This window comes from Schistocerca gregaria, chromosome 7 (assembly GCF_023897955.1).
Source record: "Schistocerca gregaria isolate iqSchGreg1 chromosome 7, iqSchGreg1.2, whole genome shotgun sequence".
In the NCBI taxonomy this organism is placed as follows: domain Eukaryota; kingdom Metazoa; phylum Arthropoda; class Insecta; order Orthoptera; family Acrididae; genus Schistocerca; species Schistocerca gregaria.
In genome coordinates this window covers 186652946-186672254 of record NC_064926.1, presented here as the reverse complement: position 1 = coordinate 186672254, position 19309 = coordinate 186652946, and the positions used below count along the sequence as shown (strand labels likewise).

Here is a 19309-nt window from a genome sequence, read left to right as displayed (position 1 = left end):
ATAACATGCGTTATTGGCAACTGAAAATCCATGTTGGATGCGGCAAGCTGCACACCAAAAACCGTGGTCGATGAATGTATGGTGTGGGATTCTGGAGGACAAAATGATAGGTTCCTACTTCATCAAAGGAAATCTTAATGGTAGGAGGTACACCACATTCTTGCAAGATACAGTAGGTCCGTTATTGGAAGATATACCTTTAGGAATAGGGAACAGAATGTGATATCAACACGATGGGTGTCCGCCACATTTTTCGCTGAAGGCTAGAAATGAGTTGCAGACACAATTCACAAATTGTGCACACAAGATGATTAATTCACAAATCGTTTGATTGGTCGCGGGGGTAGGCGTGTCGTGGCCGGCCCCTTCGCCAGACTTGACGCCTCTGGATTTGATCTTGTGGGGATTCGTAAAAGACATTGTTTACAAAGATGTGCCAACTACACCTGAAGATATGTGAGAGAGAATTATCAGAGAATGTTCTTCGATAAGTACCGATGTGATAAGGAATACCACGCAATCCATTATAAGAAGATTGCAGCTGTGCATTGATATCTATGGTCATCACTTCCAACACCTTCTGTCAATGGACATTCAGGCCATCTTCGTGATCTTATTTGACCTTCAAAGACATTCCTGTTAGACAAATTTGGATTCGTCTCGATAGCCGCTATCAGAAAATAAGTATCAAACTATAGCATCCCACTTAAGAAAACAAAGTAGACCTTCATATCTCTGAAGCGACCACACGTAACAACAAAAATCCAACATCATATTATGGCTCCCGTTGTCCGATGCAACGTTTGTCCCACAAACTTTTCAGCTCCTATCAAACTTTCGGGTTTATTCTAGGTGGCAATGGTTAGTGACTCACCCTGTAGTTATAAAACTGGTGGCCCATAAATAAAAGCCCGTGAGAGGGGGCAGAGAATAGACATTCTGTGGCATTTGCCTGTCATCCAGTCATCTGATTCTAATCTCTCACCGCTTAGAGACACTCGTTCTTATTGTATAAACTGAGGACGAGAGGGGAGAAACGAAGGGAAAGGGAAGGTACTGACGATATCGGCTGCACCGTGACTTGATGTGGTATCAGCAGTGACGTGTCGAAATGTGTGCTGGAGTTGCGGTAGCCACTGAAGCACCCAGACACAGTGTTAATCGCCAATGCGTGGACCCTTTTCGCACGGTCCTCGGCCGACTCACATTCCAATCTAGATCCACGACTTATCCGCAGTCCCCATCAATGTCGTAGGCGCTCGCTAATTTAAGATTCCCTTTGGAGGTAGAATGTAAACGTACATCTGTAGTAATGTTTGTGGATTCATAGGCCATCGACGCATATTAATTACATGAATGAGTGGTATCTCTTCTTTCTGATATGCCACCAAAGAAGAGACACTATGCATTCGTAACTCATTCTGTTGTTGAAAATCATTTTGTTAGTTTAGTGGGGTAGGTTGCGTGCTGCATGCGTGGTCAGTAGGCCTAACTAGTTTGGTGAAATCTTGTCGTCCTGTGGCCGCTGAATAGTAAAGGGCATCTAAAATCGCTGAGACACTTTTGTGAATTTTTATCGCTAACGAAAGTTGTTCGTTATCATGCGATCTATCACACCTAGATGTTTATATCTGTAATACCTATACAGCATTCCCTAAGACTACTTAAGAAGTTACTTTTACATTTTCCGTCAACCCATTAGAAGTAAGATATTGACTTCTATCTCTTAAAAAGTCTTTAATCCAGTTAGAGATCGGGTCTTATACTCTGTAAATTCGTTTGTTGTTCACTAAACAATAGTGCAAAATTGTACTGAATGACTTGCGTATGTCAAGAAGCACGGCACCAACGTGACGCCTTTGTTTGAGGCGCTCCGGACCCCAAGGAGTAACAGAGAGTAGTAAAACTCCAACATCTATCTTTCCAGAAGCCATGTTGGCATTTACAGGGGAGATTTCCGATATCCGCTCATGATGCGTTGGTGCAAAACGTAACTCTGCAATGCTCTGTCAGCGATACAGGACATAGGCCGATACTCTAGGAAAAGGAGAGAGAGAAATAGAGAGAGGCGGAGGTAGGATGCTGTTTGATACGAGACACCACTGTGATGAAGAAGAACGGCAGGGTCCGGTTACCACCTTCTGGACATGGACGCTTTCCGTTTCGTGTTTTTCTGCGGTGAGTACACCGATGTACATTTGGCCACGCGTGTCTTCTCTCCTGTGGAGTAGGTGACCCGCATTACACACCCCTGCCTACACAGGAACCGGCGCCACACGCACACAAACACTTTATCTCTCTCTCTATCTCTATCTCTCTCTCTCTCTCTCTCTCACACGCACACGCGCACACACACACACACACACACACACACACACACACACACACAAACACACGCACACACAGAGCAGGCTGGGCAGCACACGGCGTTTTTTCGCGGCAACCGTGGCGTCACCATGCCGACCCACAATGCAGCAGGCCGGACAAAGGGCGCGGTGTCGTTTTTGCGACGACATACGTCGCCCCGGGCGTGGGAGCAGCTTCACAGCTGTCTCGCTCAGGCGCCGACACCGCGCAACACGGGTTTAAAAGGCATTCGTAGCTGCGAAGGGACCAGCCCACACCGTGTACATCGTTCTTACGTTCAACTAAGGCTTCGTCTTGATTAATTGTACTGAAACTTTGCTGTCTGTGCGAATGGCAGTCGTTCCAGGATTCCTTTAAACGATGCAACAAATCATTGCGCAATGTACGCCTCCGATAACTGAGTGGTCGGCGGGACAGAATGTCAGTCCTAACGGCCCGGGTTCGAATCCCGAGCTGGGTTGGAGACTTTCTCCGCTCAGGGACTGAGTGTTGTGTTGCCCTAATCATCATCATTTCATCCCCATCGACGCACATGTCGACGAAGTGGCGTCAAAGCGAACAGTCTACCCGACGGGAGGCCCTAGTCACACGACATTTACATTTTATTGCGCATACAGTTTCGACTTCAAGAAAGAGAGATCTTGCTTCCTGTGAAAAATATAGAAGCCTTCAAAGTTACCTTTTTTTTTCTTTTTTTTGCAGATTTGACTTGAAGTGCACCCAAATGAAGGCAGTTCAGTAGGACGTGCAATGTGCCACCTGTTTTACAGTATCCGTATCTGTGACAACTGTACTGCTGACTTGTCGAAGCCAGTACGAGAGGTCACTACCGGCAAAAACAAATAAAACAAAGTCGTTCAAAACCTTTATAAACGAAGTCAGTGTCAAACACATCCTTCGAATTGGACTTTCCCTTGTGTCTCAAGCACTTCTTGACTGAGTGCAAGCTGAAGTTAAGCGCAGCCCCCAGAAGTCATTTCGCCCACCATCACGCGACGGACTGATTCATTTTGTCCAATGAGCTTATATTCCTCTTCTTCTACCAGCATGCAGAAGATATTATTAGCTTTTACAGCTTCGAGACCTCATCTATGTTTCCACTATCTTTTTATTTCGTTGGTGGTTCTTCTCGCTTTAGTCTGTGAAGCTGAGTGGACCACGTTTCTAAAAATCTCTCACTGGGTGCCTTTCATACGTACTATACATGAGTCGGCGTAAGTTGATCTCTGACAGTTTTAGTGCGCTGGGCACGGAATGTAACACGACTTTGTAAATGTCTCAATGGAAATGCCACATTGTTATCAGAGCCCTTGACACACCTACTGTTTTCACATGCAGCCGTTAGCTCTTCGTAACAGAAAGCTGAAAACGGCGCTGAAATCACGTAGTTTCAGTTATTACGCCTTTCAGACCCAAGTTGGGATATTATGTGTTACTTTTGAAAACAGGAACTTTTAGGATGTAAGAACCAGTCAGTGATTAATCAGAAAGATGAAAATAAATTTATTTCCAGAATATTTTTGAAATTTAGTTACTGCACAGTTCTGTGTGTTGGGCCTTTACTACAACTGTTTTATAATGTGCACTATTTAACTACGTCATGTTTTTATTCTCCTTTCTTTATGTGATACAAGCGGAAACAGTTGGTATCTTTTGACAATCACAGATATACATCAAAATTATCGTATTTTGTTCTTGTTTGCTGTTAGCAACGTCTTCTTGGGGCAATGTCTTACATATTTCAAATCATTAACCATAGACCATTGATAAAATTTTGTCCAACTCCTTATCTGTGCATGCTGAACATTTTAGTATATATTCTCTGGTTTCAGGTGTAATTAAATATTCTTATTCTTCTGTTTCATCATAATAATCAACCCTTTTATGGCCTCCCACTTCGTTCTGTAATGAAGTATTTCCTCATGGCCTTCCAAAATGCAAGCAGATCATGTATGTCTTCTGTTAGACCTTTATTTGCTGTACTGTCCTTCCTAAACTTAATTCACATATTCCACGTCCATCAGATGTAAATTTATCTTCAGTGTCCACTTCTTAGTTTTTATGTGTGTGTGTTATATGTCTCCAACTTCTGATCAAACGCATCTGTTCCTTCCAATGACTGATTGCACTTACACACAGTTGAGAGGCACACCGAACAATTTCTTGATTTCTTGTGAACTTGTTGCCAGTTGTAGTGTCCATTTTAGTCATGTAGTAAATTGTTTTGTTTTGTACATTTCGTTTACATATTGCTGTACTTATATAAAATACTGTTGCTGTATTTCCATACGCAAAATAAAGAAATAAATAAATGAAATGTAGTAAATTTCTGCAAAGGCTGCACCTTCTTAGAACAATTGTTCATTGAAATAATTTCGAAAATAAGATTGTGGATTTATAACTCTTTCAGCAACCTGAAGCAAATAAGATCATATTTTTCTTGAAAAATATTGTGCCCACATAAAACCTCTCCATCTGATCGGAAGGTGGTGACACATGAGAAAAGGCTTCCTTCCTGAAATGTGTCTTCGTCCAGAATTTTCATCATTTGCTGCTGCAGCTCTAGCAAGAACGTGTATGTTTTGTCTCTCTTTCTGTTGCTTATGTAGTTGTCGTTGTTTTATGCTCTCCAGGTTAATTTTAATGTTGTTGCACCTCATTTTCATTGCATTATGAAGGGGACGCTTCAACAAAATCATCACCTCAGGATGGCGAGAGAGACAAACTTTTTCAAGAGTTTCCAGCAATTGTCTTTGCATTTGGGAGCCAAGTTGAATTAGGGGTATTATCATCATTGCTTAAATCATTTGTATCTGGCAGGTTTTGCAAAGTAGGGTCCACAGAATCTGTGAGAGATGGTGATATTGCACCAGAAATTTAATTTTTTTTTTGGATTAGTGATAAATAATAGACTGGGCGATATTAAAAAACTACACTCCTGGAAATTGAAATAAGAACACCGTGAATTCATTGTCCCAGGAACGGGAAACTTTATTGACACATTCCTGGGGTCAGATACATCACATTATCACACTGACAGAACCACAGGCACATAGACACAGGCAACAGAGCATGCACAATGTCGGCACTAGTACAGTGTATATCCACCTTTCGCAGCATTGCAGGCTGCTATTCTCCCATGGAGACGATCGTAGAGATGCTGGATGTAGTCCTGTGGAACGGCTTGCCATGCCATTTCCACCTGGCGCTTCAGTTGGACCAGCGTTCGTGCTGGACGTGCAGGCCTAGTGAGACGACGCTGCATCCAGTCCCAAACATGCTCAATGGGGGACAGATCCGGAGATCTTGCTGGCCAGGGTAGTTGATTTACACCTTCTAGAGCACGTTGGGTGGCACGGGATGCATGCGGACGTGCATTGTCCTGTTGGAACAGCAAGTTCCCTTGCCGGTCTAGGAATGGTAGAACGATGGGTTCGATGACGGTTTGGATGTACCGTGCACTATTCAGTGTCCCCTCGACGATCACCAGAGGTGTATGGCCAGTGTAGGAGATCGCTCCCCACACCATGATGCCGGGTGTTGGCCCTGTGTGCCTCGGCCGTATGGAGTCCTGATTGTGGCGCTCACCTGCACGGCGCCAAACACGCATACGACCATCATTGGCACCAAGGCAGAAGCGACTCTCGTCGCTGAAAACGACACGTCTCCATTCGTCCCTCCATTCACGCCTGTCGCGACACCACTGGAGGCGGGCTGCACGATGTTGGGGCGTGAGCGGAAGACGGCTAACGGTGTGCGGGACCTTTGCCCAGCTTCATGGAGACGGTGGCGAATGGTCCTCGCCGATACCCCAGGAGCAACAGTGTCCCTAATTTGCTGGGAATTGGCGGTGCGGTCCCCTACGGCACTGTGTAGGATCCTACGGTCTTGGCGTGCATCCGTGCGTCGCTGCGGTCCGGTCCCAGGTCGACGGGCACGTGCACCTTCCGCCGACCACTGGCGACAACATCGATGTACTGTGGAGACCTCACGCCCCACGTGTTGAGCAATTCGGCGGTACGTCCACCAGGCCTCCCGCATGCCCACTATACGCCCTCGCTCAAAGTCCGTCAACTGCACATACGGTTCACGTCCACGCTGTCGCGGCATGCTACCAGTGTTAAAGACTACGATGGAGCTCCGTATGCCACGGCAAACTGGCTGACACTGACGGCGGCGGTGCACAAATGCTGCGCAGCTAGCGCCATTCGACGGCCAACACCGCGGTTCCTGGTGTGTCCGCTGTGCCGTGCGTGTGATCATTGCTTGTACAGCCCTTTCGCAGTGTCCGGAGCAAGTATGGTGGGTCTGACACACCGGTGTCAATGTGTTCTTTTTTCCATTTCCAGGAGTGTAGTCACAAAACAAAAACACATAATCAAGTAAAACTAACTAGCTGACAGACATGATAGATACAATGTGGACATTAACACTTCGTCAACATTTATTGTCATAAACATCTGATGTTAGGCCAAACATACACACCGGCCAGGGTGACCGAGCGGTTCTAGGCGCTTCAGTTTGGGACTGCGCGACCGCTATGGTCGCAGGTTCGAATCCTGCCTCGGTCATGAATGTGTGTGTTGACCTTTGTTAGGTTTAAGTAGTTCTAAGTTCTAGGGAACTGATGACATCATAAGTTAAGTCCCATAGCGCTCAGAGCCATTTGAACCATTTGAACCAAACATGCACAATTATACGTGTGCTAATGTCTCAGTTTATACCTCAATAAATTTGAAATAAACAATTTATGAGATATTCATATAAGACGATCTATTTAAAATAGACTTATTCCATGATAACGATCTATACCACACTTATATCGTCATAATAAACAAAAACAGCCGAACGTACCCCTCCTGGCCACCATCGTAACTCAACTACACTTTTACTGATTGCTAGTGCCATCCAGTGATGAATCGTGGAACTAAAAGGCCTTGCAAACGTCAACCGCGCGAGGTAGCCGCTCGGTCATGGTCGCCTTGTCACAGTCCGCGCGGCTCTTCCCGTTGGAGGTTCGAGTGCTCTCTCGGGCATCGGTGTTTGTGTTGTCCTTAGCGTAAGTTAGTTTCAATTAGATTAAGTAGAGTGTAAGCTTAGGGACCAATAACATCAGATCTTACCCCAAATTTCCAGTTTCCTTGCAAACGTCAAAGACCTCCAACCACGATTGTGCAGTCCTGGCCTGAACTTTTTTAGCTTTAATCACAAGCATATAAAGCAGAAAAGAACGTAAACGCACAATTGTCCATCAAGGGCAAAAGAGAAGGGTCGTTCAATAAATAATGCAACAATTATTTTTACTAGAGTCTATGGGCCTCAAATTTGCTGTTCCTCCTTCACGTACGGGGAGTTTCGATCAATTCTGACAGATTTCAGAGCCGTAGCGAGCCATCAAAATGCCATCTACCCAGCGCCCTCATTATAAACCAGAGCCTGCCGCAGTGTGCCCAACAATCCACGAGCGGTCTGTAGCTCGTGGTCGTGCGGTAGCGTTCGCGCTTCCCACGCCCGGGTTCCCGGGTTCGAATCCCGGCGGGGTCAGGGATTTTCTCTGCTTCGTGATGACTGGGTGTTGTGTGATGTCCTTAGGTTAGTTAGGTTTAAGTAGGTCTACGTTCTAGGGGACTGATGACCATAGTTAAGTCCCATACTGCTCAGAGGCATTTGAACCATTTGAATCCACAAGCGGGGTGTGCGGGCCGAGGCTCATCCCATCTCGGCTTTGCTCTGTCTTCTCGGAAGTACCCAGCACAGTGCGACATTTCATTTAGTATTACGGTGTGACAAATTTCGTTCGGGAGAACTCTTTCCAGTCCGGCAAAAGCTTGGTGTCAGCACTGTTTACCCTTCACTATTTGCTAGTAGTGTGGATGACGTTCACAGATCCAGTGGTTGTTTTCAAAGAAAGAGGCATTCTGCCTATCTATTGGCACAAGCCACTAAAACTGAATGGGATTAACAGAAGAGAGGGATAAGAAATCTCAATACGTGTTATGCAGTCACATAAGCGATGGATACTGCAAATCTGCTATGAAACCACATTTAAATACCACGTAGAAAGTATGTAAAGATTCAGTTGATAGTGAGATAGCATAAAACTGCAATGGTCGGCAGACGCAATCGTTTGTTCTGTACATCAAGAAGCATTATTTCACTGTTAGCTGAAATAGTTTTCAATGGAACTGAAGGAACCAGAATGAAATTTTCACTTTGCAGCGGAGTGTGCGCTGATTTGAAACTTTCTGACAGATTAAAACCTCTCCTCCTACCTTCCAAACTTCACAGAAATTCGCAGAGGTACTGGCGGAAGTAAAATTGTGAGGACAGGTCGTGAGTCGTGCTTGGGTAGCTCAGATGGTAGAGCACTTGGCCGCGAAAGGCAAATGTCCCGAGTTTGAGCCTCGGTCCGGAACACAGTATTAATCTGCCAGGAAGTTTCGAACTGAACTAAGATAATGGAGATTCTATATATTGCAGCAATATTCATCGGTTAAGTTACGCGGCAAGCGAGGAACGACTTTTTGATTTAAAACCCGCTATTGTTGAATTTATGACAGAAAAAAGAGTGCAGGAACGAAAATTAGAGTATCCAGAAGGGATTACAAACCTCACATTTTAAGTGGACTTGATTGAACACTGCCCACAGTATAGCACTGCAAGGTAAGAACGTATTTCAGATTCGATGGGGATGCATTTAAAAACAAAATCGCATTGTAGAAGGGATATATTCTGACAAACACGGTACAGCAATCTCACTAAACAAAACGCGAGGTTTGTAGAATTAATTGTGGCCATGAAAATTACATGAACGGTTTTCCAAATATTTTGAGGACACTGGCATTCTTACGTCATTGAGATCTTTTGCCGTTTCAGTTGAAAACAGCCCTGTGCATATGCAGCTGTAACTCATTATCCGGAACGCAATTTCCGTTTTAAAGACAAATCATTTTACTTTGAGACTGTCAGGACGTCTATATAGTTCTAAATAGGTAGAGATGCCCCTTCTCTATTCTGAGAATGCAAAAACTCTACTACGTTTCGATCAAGATAAGTATGTCGAAGAGCCTTTTCCGATTACAAAATTCAGTAAGTTACAATAATGCGGGAACCTGAGTGCGTGTGTCGACAGTTTGTACAAAATAGATATTACGTTACGTCATCAACACGCATAATATAATTGAATAACACTGAAAATTTGTGTTTTTTGGAACCTGTGTTGTTGAGACATGTGAAATATAAAAGCAAGTCGTATGCAGTGCGACTGCATTGCTATTTCAATGCATCGGCTTCACAGTTTCTCCCTTCTCAACTTCATACAGTGAGTCGAGGTGGCGGGAGAAATCTGCGGAGAGGCTGAGTTCTATGGCATTCATGTCAGGGCATGGTTCACGTACATAATTCTTGACCACTGCTATTTTAAGTAATGCACTTTAACTGTAATCTTGGTTGTGGAAACAGAAACAATTGCAAACAACCATAAACATTTGTGTGCAGAATATGTAATGAGACATTTAATAGGACTACTGTTTTATGACGGGTAAAGAGAGTTAATGCGTTAGAAAGTGCACAAACTGAGCGTCATGATCAACCACGTTCGGGACGTCCTATCCCAACCATTGGACACAAAATGTTGAATTGCAGGGATATCATTATCCGTGCAAAGCGACATGCCACAATTATAGCATTGGCTCTATAGCCACCTGTAAGAATTGTAAGTGAGTATGCAGTAAGTGAAACCTTTGGATGTTCAAGGAGGAGCTTAAGACGGGTTGCACGAATCCTCACAACAACTAAAATATTAAAAGAAAAGCCTTTTTACCTGAACCGTTGGAGCAATTTGAACCAACTGGAGAGACCTTTTGACACAGTTACAGGTGATTACGTATATGGGCTGGAAACTAAAATAAAAGTCATTGGAGCGACACATTCTCTCATCAGCGGAAACAGAAGGAATTGAGGTATCTCCCTTTGCCGGCCAAGTCATTATGACAAGCTTTAGCGATAGTGATTAAGACAATCTCGTGGTTGTATTAGCAAAATGGGCAACAATTAGTTGGAAGCATATGTAAAGACTGCAAACAAATCAAATAGTCTATTGTGACCTATCCATACCGAGAAGAACGCGTAAGGAGTCTTGCTCCAAACGAAAGTACAGGCCAACACACAAGTCTCAGAACGCCAGATTGGGTTTTTTATTACTGCACACCCACCTTGCAGCTCAGAACGGGTACCTTCAGAATCCCGTCCACTTGGTTCACTTAAGGTTTCTCCAAGTGGGAAGAAAGAGTAAACAACAGTGAAAATACAGCTATGAGCACAAAACAAGAGCTTCTATCAACAGGGAAGATAATCGTGATGGAAACTATCTAGAAAAATAGATCAAGTAAAGGAAAGGTTGACTGATATGGTCATGAAAATAAATATTTTCTGAGAAAAAAAGTAGGGATTCATTTAATGAACAGCCGTTCATATCTGACTTACTCCTTTTCCTTTTTTCTTGTGCGTTCGTCCCACGTCGGCTTCCACTCTATGTTCACCCCTCATGTTCCTTTCCTTCCTTCTTTCTCTGCACCTAAAACTTGATTTTAAATTTTATTTCAGCATTCTTGATACTTATTTTCTCCTTCTCGTTAATAAATACTGGTTACTCACTGAGATACAGGCAGCATAAATTTGTTGATTTCCGTCCTTTACTCTAATTTTCTTGCCTATATAATGCAGTATTCTTGTAAGGGATTCGTAGACAATGTTAGAACTTAGCCTTAGATATATGGTGAAGAGGAATTTTTTTATCGTGATTTCATTCCCCTGAACCATATGGACGTGGGAGGACTGTCAGTGGCACAATCTGCCGCTCTTCAGGCGAGTGACACGACAGCTAATACAAGAAGAGAATTTACATGTAAGGCGATAAAAAAGGGGAACATAAAACAAAGTAAGGGGAGATAATGGAGGTAATAATACACTAATGGAGGTAATAATACACTAACATTTCAACCAAGCTTAATACACATATCACTTACTGTCTGGAAGCGAATGCTCTGGTGATAAGAACCCCCTACCTAAGGTAGTGTATGTTAGTGTATTATTACCTCCATTAGTGCATTATTACCTCCATTATCTCCCCTTATTTTGTTTTGTGTTCCCCTTTTTTATCGCCTTAAATGTATATTCCCTTCTTGTATTAGCTGTCGTGTCTCTCGACTGAAGAGCGGCAGATTGTGCCACTGACAGTCCTCCCATGTCCATATGGCTCAGGGGAATGAAATCACGATAAAACAAAATTCCTCTTCATCATATATCTAAGGCTAAGTTCTAACAATGTCTAGGAATCCCTTACAAGAATACTGCATGAGGGACAATTAAAGAGACGACCCAAAGTTAAAAAACATAGTTGGCGTTTCGTAGAACACAAAAAGAGACACTGAAGTCACACACACAGGTTAAAAGTTGGTCACAGTATTAAAAACACTCCAGAACGATACACGTCAAACCACTTGGGGCACATACGATGAGGAATGCAGGTGGTACCTGCCGAGGGAGAGGCCTGAAAGGATGGAAAAGGAGGGGAGAGCAAGTTGCAGCAGGGGAGTGGGCGGGATGAAAAGAGTAGGGGCATCAGCTGGTGCACCAAATGCAGGGGACTGATGGGGCAGGAAATGAAGAGGGACGACAAGGCAGTTCAGAGACACTGAAGGGCAGCACATGAAAGGGAAGTGGGAGGGGAAAGCTGCTGAGGAGAGGGTGAACTGAGAATGAGGCAGCAAGAAATTAGAGTTGGTAGGAAGGGTACATGTCAGGACGAAGCTCATTATCTGGTAGGGGATCGAGGGGTTTGAAACATTAAACTTCTTAACTTGTTGAATGAATGGTTTTGGTTATGAGTACGAGTTTGCTTCATAGTAACGATCATCTTACGAAGGACTGAAGATTTGCATTTAAGATTCCATTGATGAAGAAGTCATAACACACAGAGTGAAAGTTCGAATAGGGAAGGAAAGCAGACGTGTTCATTTCAATGGAACCGTACAGACATTCGTCCTAAGCCATTTATGTAAACGACGGTAAACATGTGTGGATTTATGAACTTTTAGAATGCTGCAATAACTGCAGGTTAGCAACGTTAATCAGTATCGCTGAAAACAAAAACGAATAGTTTCAGCGTATATAGGTAACTGTATGCGCTGTAACTGTTGATTTGCACTTCGTAATATGTATATACTGTATATTCTTAACATGATTACTGTATTTTTGGAAACACCATTTGGGATATCTCTTATGATGATTTGAAAATGGGTCCTGGCGGGTAACTAGTAATCGGGTAAATAATAAACAAAGGGAAAAATTTGCAGCTTTGGATGGTTTTTCGTTGTACTTGTAAGTCAGAGTGACTAGAAGAGAATTTATATTAGCGTCCTCCTGGAACTGATCCGACACCTCCAACTGTATTGATGATCCTATGAAGACTGTCAGTTCCTTTTTGGGTTGTACCACGACAAGGTCTGTAGATTTCATGATGCTTACTGTTTCCTTGCTTTAATATATCCTGTAATGAAAAGTTATTAACTTCTATTAATGCGCTATGTATATAAAGAAACCTACTTCTTGAATATTTTTACTTAGTCGTCTATAATTAACATAACAGAGAAAGCAATTGTGGAATCAGTAATTTTTAAAACTATAAGCAGATAGTCTGGATTTTATAATATTTGTGCTGTGATTTACCAGCACATGGCACTGTTATAGATCGAACTCACTCAACAGGTGGCACTAAGACTGAGGTTGTTGCTCTAGTTGCCGGGAGGGCGCTGTTATCAAGTACAGAGCCTGCCTCAGTGCCACATGAAACCAGCAAGCGAGTGGCAGCGTTTGCCCCTCACTTTGCCCATTTTCTCCAACTTCTCGCTCTGTCCATCAGCTGCTCTCCTCTCCCTCTGCCCATTTGCTCTTCCCCCTCTGTCTTCTTCTCTCTCTCCCCTCTATCCATCAGCCCATTCCTCCTGTCTGCTTGTCTACCTCCTTTGTCGATACTCTCCTTCCCCCCCCCCCCCCCCTCTCTGTCCATCAGCCCGTTCCACCTCTCTGCTTGCCCATCTCCTCTTCCCCCCCTTATCTCTCCATGTTATCAGCCACATCCCAACAGGAGGTTGGTGATTCTCAACCCCATGGTATCATTTTCTACATCATAACTAATATGTGTATCAAAATCGATTTAAATATCCATGACTTTGCCCTAATAAGCACATGTCCAATGCGTTTGACACATATTTAACATATTTTAGACGTATGTTTCACTTGTATCTGTAGCGAATTTCCCCCTGAGGTTTCACTTTCATCATCTCAATGTTTATGACATGATATTTCCTGTACTGTGTGTCATATAATGTTATTATTTTCCAGGTACATCCAATATTATATGTGGATACTGTCTGGAGAGTATGTTGCGAATGTTCATTATAGTAAAGAAGTAATAACTTTAAAAGTCATGCATGATGCAGCAGTTTTTCACGCGTCACAATGTTTATGGCGTCGTACCTTCTGAAATGAATCTAAGAATCGTCCGTGGATATAGGTATTATTGGTAGATCCAGTGTCAAACGTGAATACCGTCTGCAAAATATGTCACGAATATAGTTAATAATAAGGAACAATAAATTAAAACACCATGCTTCATGCGGCGTTTTACTGCAAGAACAGCGAAAATACAGTAAGTGATAAACTTTTTTTCCTTTTATCCTTTTGTGGTGGTTGTCAGAGGGAAAAAGTTTCCTAAAGGTATGAAATAGTGCATAAAATTTGTTTCAAGTAATTATGCGCTCTCATTTTCAAATAAATGAATAAATTATTTGCGTGTCATGAGTTTCATTGCATTTCCACTCCAAAACCCACACCATAGGTAGGGGGTTCTTACCACCAGAGCATTCGCTTCCAGACAGTAAGTGATATGTGTATTAAGCTTGGTTGAAACTGGGCCAGTGGTTCAGGAGGAGATGTGGAACATGTATACATACTTTCTAACACTCATTTTCTAATATATGAGGACTGTTTCTGCCCATACACCCAATAATCATTAACGTTATAGGAGGGGTATCCAGAAAGTAGATTCTACCTTTTCTGAACGAAATTTTCACTTGCTACGGGATGTGAGCTGATATGAAACTTCCTGCCAAAATAAAACTGTATGCTGGACCGAGATTCGAACTCGGAATCTTCGGTAGCAAGTGCACCACCAAAAGACCTACCCAACTACGACTCAGCTTTACTTTCACCAGTTCCCCATCTCCTACCTTCTAAAATTCACAGAAGTTCCCTTGCGAAAACTGAAGGACTATCACTTCTGTGAGGACAACTCGGAAGCCATGTTTGGGTATCTCGGTTGGTAGAGCAGTTGACTGCAAAAATCAAAGGTCGAGAGTTCGAGTCTCGGTTCGGCACACAGGTTCAATCTGCGAGAAAGTTTCATATTATCTTCTGTTATTAAACACTGCTTCTCAGCACAGTTTCTACACAAATTTACGCTTTTGTCATAGCGGCGAAGAAGATTTGACATTCCATTAGCACAATATTCTGCCGCCTGTGACGTCAACCAGTTAGGCCCTCCCGCAGTTCTGCGTCGTCATCAATGTACTGCCTTGCGAGCCAGGCCTTCGTCATAAGAAACAGACCGAAGATATTGCGTGCAAGATCCGGACTGTACGGAAGATGAGGGAACACGTCCCATTAGAAAGCATCGACTACTGCTCGAGTGCAGTTCTGCGTGTGCGATCGAGCGTTTTCGTGCGAGAAGAAATTTTTGAGTTTAACTTTCCTCTACGCTTTTTATAATTTGCCCTCCTTAAGTTTTCCAGAATTTGACAATGCTTCGCTTAGTTTATTTTTGTGCGCTGCTGAATAAGGTCGACAAGAAGCACACGTTTCCTATCCTACAAAAACAATCGCTAATAATATTTCTTGTAGACAAAAACTGCAAGCGTTTTCATTGTGTTTTGGAGGAATTGGTGTGCCCTCACACTATGGCTCCAATTTGATCTCGCAGTCCACGTGTTTGACCCAAGGCTCTCCTCCAGTTACGATTATATCAAGTAATGAGGCACCATCTTTTTCGTAAGAATGCATGAAGCCATACCCTGGTTTTTGTGGTTTTCCAAAAAGATTTGTGGTACCCATCTTACACAAAATTTATGAGAGCCTAATTGCTTTACAGCGATTTGATGCGACAAACTTCCTGAAATTTGTTGAAAATTAATCGAGAACATCGCCATTTCTGAAACCTTGTCATCGTCTTTTGCGACCAGTTTATCAGTCACAATGCTTGGTCGACCATATCGTTCTTCATCATGATCATTAGTTCGGAACCATTGCCATACGTAACCTTCAGTGGTTGCGTTTCTTCCGTGCACTTCACGCAGTATCCAATAAATTTCAATCGCTTTACGGACTCCTGCAGACAAAAATCTTTTCACTGACTCACAGAATTTTCAGTTGCGACATGCATTTATTTTCACATAACGGTTACGACACGTAACCCATACTGACCCGTCTGGATGCAGAAGGAACGAGACCGAACGAGATGGCGCATTGGTTAGCACACTGGGCTCGCATTCTGGGGGACGACGGTTCAATAATGCGTCCGGCGATCCTGATTTAGGTTTTCCGTGATTTCCCTAAATCGCTCCAGGCAAATGCCGGAATGGTTCCTTCGAAAGAGCACGGCTGACTACCTTCCCCTTCCCCATCCTTCCCTAATCCGATGAGACTGATGACTTCGCTGTCTGGTCTCCTCCCTCAAACAACCCAAACCCCAAACACAAGACTGAAAGAACACGGGCTCAGACAACAACACGGCAGCGCTTCCCCTATCAGTTGTTGCTCCAGTCGAAAACGTAATCTACTTTCTGGACGACCCTCATATTATGTCCCTCTGAGAGGTCTTCAACATGTCTGCCTACTGCTCGATCTTTATGGAATCTACATGCTATGGCTTAATGTTATTAGTTTTGCTGTTCTCGCAACTTTACTATTGGTCGATAATTATAAAATTTTTCTCCCTTCATTGCGAATTTAATTATCTGAATGTACCAAGAGTAATTAACTCTGTTTCTGTGGTATTGTCCGTTCTGTTTTTGATCATAGTCTTTCACTGCGTATCTTAATTATTTAAGAATCGGTTCTAGTTATTTTGTATTTACTTGTGAAGCCTTTACTGTTGTAATGCTATTCCGGAATATCAGATGTAGTGTTCATTCTGACTTAAATTTTGGTTTATCCTCGTATGTCACTAAAATATTTTTATCGTGTTCTATTATAGCTGTGAACAGCTTTGCATAGTTAACTTTATCACTTTTTGCCAAATGTTTTTATATGATTCTTTTGTTAATCTCTTGTGTATTCTCATACGAAAGGTGTACAGCCCCATAACTTCGAATCACTTCCACTCTTCAACCTAGCAGCTTCTAATCCTGATGTACCTCATTCATTATCTTGCAGTAAACAATGAAATTCAAAAATTTATTTTTCGACTTTTGTAATCAATCACACTGCTTGAAATATACTTACTGGTAACGTTAGTAAATGCTAACTTCAACTGTAGCACCATAAGTAACACTCGCAAGAAATGACTTCAATTGATAGTGTATTATGCTACTCAGTTTGCTTTAGTAAACTTATCCTTGTTCTGCATATGATTAAGCTAACAGATAAACCATTATTGTTTACCACTGATACTGCTCACTTAGTATTTATGGAATAAATTGTGAAATTGGCTTTCTAGAAAGCGTCTATCCAACTGCACAGATTTCAGACTTGAATTTCAAGTAAATGGTTGTTACACTAAGCAGTAACTTTGTTATTGTGCCCTGATAGAGATAATTTACCGGAAATTTCCACACAATGTTAGTTTTAATCATGAAATATTTACACATCATCAATCACCAGTGTCATATATCATCACAATGCATGTGTACTTTGGTGAATTACTAGTGATGTGTCTAACTGCAACTTCTTTGTATATTTAAAAATAGCACAACCATTTGCAATGCATTTTCTATATTGTTTCGCAGAATTTTTTTCAACTGGTATTCTGATTGTGTATATTAATATAATGCCACATTATTACCATAATGTAGGCAATGAAAATAATTATTAATATATGTCGCTCCATATACATCAAAATAATCACTTGTTCAAATATTTATTCAATAATCATATAATTACATTACTTTAATGGCTGCAGTTCATCTAGCAGCATTTGCTTTACGAATCCACAACTCTACCGATAGCACCTGGCACCACAATCCTGGTTCTGCCTTACTGCCAAACAGTTAATAGGTTCATTTTTAAGATATCGTACAAAATACACGACATTCATCTTAAAAAGTGTGTATAGTTTCAGGTTATATGTTTGTATTACTATATGTAGTCCATTCATTGTGTTACTGCATGTGGTTCTGACGTAAGTATATGACTGGTAGAGGAGGATGAAATGAAATTATTTGCAAAGAATTTATCATTAAAATTTCGAACGTTATCATTTCACTTTCGATTCTCTATTGGTTTAGTCAAGGTATTTGAAACACTGCGCAGTGTTGACTCCCAAGCCAGTTTTTGCTATTAAATTGTCTGACTTCTGTATGCATAATGAAGGCGTGATATTATTTTACTGTCACTTATTTATATTAATTCATCTATCAACATTGCTGAAAGCGTACGAATCATCCAATAACCAAATGTGTGTCTCTTCATGTATCTAAAATCTTATACCTAATACCTGTCTTATAATGAAAAGGTCATCCATACAAAAGTGTCTTTTTCTAAAGTCTCTCACCTACTCCAAAATTATGTCCCATATTATTCGGTATTTTTACAGTATGTCAATAGTTCAACATTATCAATCTCATTTCTCTTTTCTCACAGTACATTCCGACACCTTTCCTGAAGGTTGGAGCAACCAGAGTTATTTTCCATTCAAAAGGCAGAAGATGACAGAATATTCGGCGCCTTAGGCATATAACTTTGTATGCACGTGTCGAAGAAGCGTAATCAAGTTACTTTGATCAAAGCTGTGACTAAAATAGTCACGACAAAGTTATGTGCCGCGCGGAGTGGCCGTGCGGTTTGAGGCGCCATGTCACGGACAGCGCGGCTCCTCCTGCCGGAGGTTCGAATCCTCCCTTGGGCATGGGTGTGTGTGTTGTTCTTAGAATCAGTTAGTTTATGTAGTGTGTAAGTCTAGGGACCGATGACCTCAGCAGTTTGGTCCCTTAAGAATTCAAACACATTTGAACAAAGTCAGGTAATGATCCAGTCTGTTTGGCAGACTGAGACGCATTCCATTCACTTTCTATCGGCACTTTTTTAACCACAGTCAGTCCCTCGACGTATGCCGCTCTTAATTTTCGCTTTTACTTTAATGCGACAACAGTTACCTTAGAGTGGGGTTGTGAGCATGATGGCTTACATGCGTATTTGAGCACATGTCACTAGATGACAACTTTATAATTGGAGGTTAATATTGTCAGTGAAATAACTCAGTTTCTTCGAACAATACCTGACGGACAGCAAGAGAGAATTCCTTCGTGGACAGTAGTCTTAGAAACCATGTTCATGCATACCACAACTCTAAGCAATGGCTTGTAGGAGGGTCTCAGAGAGCGGTTACATAACAGTTAGGAGTGTCAATATGTTAAGGCACATTGGGGAATCCTATGATAATGATACAGCTTCTGAGGGACATGGAGAATGGTGAATACAACAGCCTGAGGGAAATAAGCATGACTGTGAATGTCTACTTATTTTATCATTGTCAACAGACCATCGGTTAATTAGAAATTTCAAATCTTCGCCAATAACCTTAGACTCAGTCGATCGAACATCAGGTTCCTTATTTCGATTAGATACATGTACCTTTCTCAATAATTAGCGAAGCTCTGTATCATCACCA

General features: G+C 42.2%; 1 protein-coding gene across 1 annotated transcript in view; it reads right to left on the bottom strand.

Annotated features, from left to right (window-relative positions):
* LOC126282345 (insulin-like growth factor-binding protein complex acid labile subunit) overlaps positions 1-19309 on the bottom strand; it is a 403838-nt gene that overhangs the window by 163700 nt on the left and 220829 nt on the right. The window lies entirely within an intron of this gene.